Here is a 5,469-nt window from a genome sequence, read left to right on the forward strand (position 1 = left end):
CTCTGTGTAGCCCTGGCTGTCCTGGAACTCACTTTGCAGACCAGGCTGGCCTCAAACTCAGAAATCCGCCTGCCTCTGCCTCCCGAGTGCTCGGATTACAGGCGTGTGCCACCACGCCCGGCTTCTCTTATGAGGCTATTAACCCCTCATAGTAAGCATCTGTCACCATGGTAGCCATGTTGGAGACTTGAATTGTTCCCTATTTCACTCACTATTTGCTCGTCTCAAAATCAAACTCCCCATACATTCAGCATGTGTAGCCTCTCTCAATCATTCATGTTTACCATTGTCCCATCCAGTTCCAACCTATGCTATTCTGAATCCCATATTCTGTTGGAAGGGAGAATCCAGGAGGAAGTAATCAGAGCCCATTCCTTATAGCAAAAACAGTATTATCCACATTTCAGAGACAATGAAAAAGCTATATACCAAGTTAATGCATATTCTGCTTTTCTGCTTTCAACAAAATGATCCTGCCTGGCAAAGACAGAGAATCTATGAAATGGGGCATTAATTTTTATTTACTTATTTTCCTTCTCTCTCTCTCTCTCTCTCTCTCTCTCTCTCTCTCTCTCTCTCTCTCCTTTGCTTCATTTGTCAAGACTGTCTCTGGGTAACAGCCAGTGCTGTCCTGGAATGCACTTTGTAGACCAGGCTGCCCTTGAACTCAAGAGACCTAACTGGCTCAGCCTCCTTTTGTGCTGGAACTACCACATCCAGCTTAGTTCTTATTTTCAAAGTTTTAGAGCCAGGTATGGGGATCCTACCTATGTCATACTACTTTGGAGCACAAAACATACTGGATGTTTTCTTTTTGCAGGTTATTTGTTTCTATTGAGATAGGGGTTCACTATATAGCCCAAAGCTGGCTATGTAGTCCAGGCTGGAGAAACTCTAAGATCCTATAATTGAACACTAGTCAATATGCCACCTTATTGCTCAGCCTGTTGTATTTATTCAAACATTTGCCTTTCAATTATTGAATGGATGTTGAGCTTGTAAGCAAGAGCCTACCGTTTCAACATGTTACATCCAGATGCAGCATTCCATGCAGTCTATCTTGTTTTGAGTTCCAGGTTGAGTTTAAGAGCTTTTGAAAACAAAAATAAACAAGAATAAGGCTGGCAGTGGTGGCACACGCCTTTAATCCCAGTACTTGGGAGGCAGAGGCAGGCAGATGTCTGAGTTCGAGGCCACCCTGGTCTACAAAGTGAGTTCCAGGACAGCCAGGGCTATACAGAGAAACTCTGTCTCAAAAAACCCAAATGGGGGGCGGGGAGAACAAGCAATAATATAGATTGATGAGCAGCCCCTTTGTTTTTTCACTGATGCTGGGTTTTGATCCTGGCTCATGCATGTCTACAAAGTGAGTTCCAGGATAGCAGAGCTATACAGAGAAACCCTGTCTCAGGAAAAAAAAAAAAAAAAAAAAAGCAGGCTGAGCAAGCCAGGGAAAGCAAGCCAGTAAAGAACATCCCTCCATGGCCTCTGTATTAGCTCCTGATTTCTGACCTGCTTGATTTTCAGTCCTGACTTCCTTGGTGATGAACAGCAATGTGGAAGTATAAGCTGAATAAACCCTTTCCTCCACAACTTGCTTCTTGGTCATGATGTTTGTATTTGTGCAGGAATAGAAACCCTGACTAAGACACCCTGTCTCAGGAAAAAAAAAAAAAAAAAGATACCGTTAAAAATAATTTCAAGTAGCTGGGTAGAGGTGGCACACACCTTTAATCCCAGCCTCTGGCAAGGAGGGGTAGGATGAGTTTGAAGCCAGCTCACTATACAGAGTGAGTTCCAGGACAAACAGAGCTGCAGAAAAACTATCTCAAAGAACAAAATAATTTTAATTAAACCATAAAACTTCAACCCATTAAGTATAATTTGTGAGATTACCAACAATCTATATTATAATGAGGCCATAACTGAAATCCCAACATAGCAAAGAAGTGGGGACAAAGCTAGAAGGCCAGAACTGTAAGACCAGCCTGGGTTCTATGAAATCCAGTGTCAAAAACCCCTCAAACTACTGAACAAACTAAAACTTAGACTACCAGTAATTTCTCCTTAAAATCTAACTAAACAAAAACCAACAAAAACATTCCAACTTGAGCTTTGAAGAAAATTTATGTGCATATGGGTATCAGTATTACATGTATATATGAACACTATTTGCATGCAGTGTCCAGGAGGTCAGCAAAGGGTGTTAGATTATAGATGCATTATAGATGTTTGTGATCTCTGACATGGGTACTTACTTGCAAAGGAAACCAGGTCACCTGGGAGAGCAGTCAGTGTGGTGTTTTATCTGCTGGGCCATCTCTCCAATCCTTGGACAGAGTATTAAAGCCTGGGTATTTTTTTTGTTTGTTTGTTTGTTTTCTTTTGTTTCTTTTGCTTTTTTCGAGTCAGGGTTTCTCTGTGTAGCCCTGGCTGTCCCAGAACTCACTCTGTAGACCAGGCTGGCCTCGAACTCAGAAATCCGCCTGCCTCTGCCTCCCAAGTGCTGGGATTAAAGGCGTGTGCCACCACGCCCGGCTAAAGCCTGGGTCTTAATATAACTGAGTTACTTAGAGTACTTGCCTTGAATGTAAGAGCCTCAGGCCTTCATCTCCATTGCTTTATTAATCTGGAAAATACCTAGAATCCAACACTGAGGAGTTGTAATTGAGAATATCATATATTCATGTAAACGTGGGTCACATTTTGACTTGAAGGCCAGCACGGGCTATAAAATAAAACAGGCCCATGTCCTACAATCCATTACTTCTGAGGTATAAAGAGGAAGATTAACAGTCAAAGTCAGCCTATGATAGAGAGTTTGATCAAATGATATTCCATCCCAAATAAAAATTCTGAAAATTTAAAAATGAACACATTTTACTCCATGATCATAATAATCGTAAGAGGAAGTAGGGAGAAAAGACATCCTGTGTCACATATGCTTTCTAGACACTGCATTCTATATTGTTACCCTGCCTCCAAGGAGTTATAAAATACACTTATAACTTTTACATTCATGAACATGAAGGCAGTAGATTCCTATACACTTGAGGCTAATGTGTACTGTAGAACCAGACCATATTTTAAACAGCAAAAAACAAGATTTTAATGCGCACCAAGGAAATTGTAGTTCAAGACAATTGACTATCTCAGCAGGAATTCCAGGGGTTGGGAGGCTGAAGCAGAAGATTCAAAGTTCAAAGTTTCATGATCTACAGAGTGAGGCTATACCTCAAAAACCAACAAAAAACAAGGCCACCATTTGCTATGAATCACAACATGGAAGAACATGCAGGGACTAACTCAACAGTTAAGAACACTGACTGCTTTTCCAAAGATCCTGAGTTCAAATCCCAACAACCACATAGTGGCTCACAACCATCCATAACAAGATCTAATGCCCCCTTCTGGTGTGTCTGATGACAGCTACATTGTACTTACATGTAATAATAAATCTTGGGGCCAGAGTGAGCAGAGGTCCCATAAATTCAATGCCCAGCAACCACATGAAGTCTTGTAACCATCTGTACAGCTACAGTGTACTCATATACATAAAATAAATCTTTAAGTACAATAAAAGCCAGGCAGTGGTGGCACACACCTTTAATCCCAGCACTGGGGAGGCAGAGGCAGGCAAATTTCTGAGTTAAAGGTCAGCCTGATCTACAGAGTTAGTTTCAGGACAGCTAGGGCTATACAGAGAAACCCTGTCTCAAAAAACCAATAAAATCTTTGAACCAGAGCAAGTGGGCTGAACAGAGTGAGCAGAGGTCCTAGAAATTCAATTCCCAGAAACCACATAAAGGCTCGAAACCATCTGTACAGCTACAGTGTACTCACATACATAAAATAAACAAATAAACCTTTGGGGGGGGTACATGCAGGTCATCCCAGCACTTATGGGGCTCAGACAAGAGGACCTTGATTCCCAACCCAGTGAAGCTTGCTACCTGGTCAGGTCTAAGGTAAACCTGTAAAGCACTTTGAGACTGTCTCGACACTTGAAATTCAACCAGAGAAGCACCGAGGCCACTGGAGGTGAAAGCAGACCTGAATTTTGAATGGATCCCAATGTCTATGTAAAGAGACATGGCCCCCAATGGAGGAGCTAGAGAAATTACCCAAGGAGCTAAAGGGAACTGCAACCCTATAGGTGGAACAACAATATGAACTAACCAGTACCCCGGAGCTCTTATCTCTAGCTGCAATATGTATCAAAAGATGGCCTAGTCGGCCATCACTGCAAAGAGAGGCCCATTGGACTTGCAAACTTTATATGCCCCAGTACAGGGGAACCCCAGGGCCAAAAAGGGGGAGTGGGTGGGTAGGGGATTGGGGGGGTGGGTATGGGGGACTTTTGGGATAGCATTGAAAATGTAAACGAGGAAAATACCTAATAAAAAAATAAATTAAAAAAAAAAAAGAGATAGATTCCAGGGTGCCCGATACAGACTTATACCTAAAACGTCTTGGAACCCATTAGGGTGTCCAGGCCTAGGCAAAGGACTTACCTGATTAGGACACAGGTGACAGAGTGCTGGGATCTGAGTGTCTTCTCTGGCTCCAATGACACCTTTACAGATCTTTTTCTTCTTGTCCCTTATCAGCACCACCACTGATAAATGCTGCCATCTGATTGGATGGTTTTGCCTCACACATCTAACCTTATATGGAATTTCTTTGTCAATAATCACTAAACCAAAGCTCCCTGGAAGAAATGAGAAAGAAACAGAATCCTAACTCTGGGATAAATATCAAGAGTCCATGTTAGAATTCATGTCACAATACTGAGCTCATTTAATTTTTTTAAATTCATTCAATTATGGCTTATTTATATATTTGGCTTGTAATTTACTTCTGTGACAGTGTCTTACTCTGTAGCTAGTCCTGATTTGGACTCTCAGCAATTCTTTGGCTTCATCTTCCCTTCTGAGAGATTTACTGTTTTAAACCAGCACAGCTGGCTGAATTATATGTGAACAACATTGTTCTAAATATGAATCAGTCCAGGGTGTAACTTGTGCCTGATATTAGAGAAATGCTTAGAAAAAAAAAAAACTTAAAGTTATTATTTGCACAACTAGGAATGTGTTCTGGAGTTCAAGGCTAAGTCTGGTGCTCTGTCAGTCATCAACTGTGGCAGCTTTAGATGGCTAAGGTAGGAGGGTCCATTAAAAATCAGTTTCAAGGTGAGCAGTGGTGGATCTCACCTTTAATCCCAGCACTTGGGAGGCAGAGGCAGGCAGATTTCTGAGTTCAAGGCCAGCTTAGTCTACAGAGTGAGTTCCAGGACAGCCAGGGCTACAAAAAAAAAACCTTTTTTAAAAAAAAAAAAAAAAAAAAAAAAAAAAAAGAGCTTCAGCTACCCAGCAAGGCTGAGCACAGCCAGAATTCATGGACTTCATTTCTTCTAATCTCATGTAAATCCAAACCAAAACAAAAAAAGTGGGCTTTGAGGGAGAAGCT

Source organism: Mus caroli, chromosome 2, assembly GCF_900094665.2.
Source record: "Mus caroli chromosome 2, CAROLI_EIJ_v1.1, whole genome shotgun sequence".
NCBI classification, from domain to species: domain Eukaryota; kingdom Metazoa; phylum Chordata; class Mammalia; order Rodentia; family Muridae; genus Mus; species Mus caroli.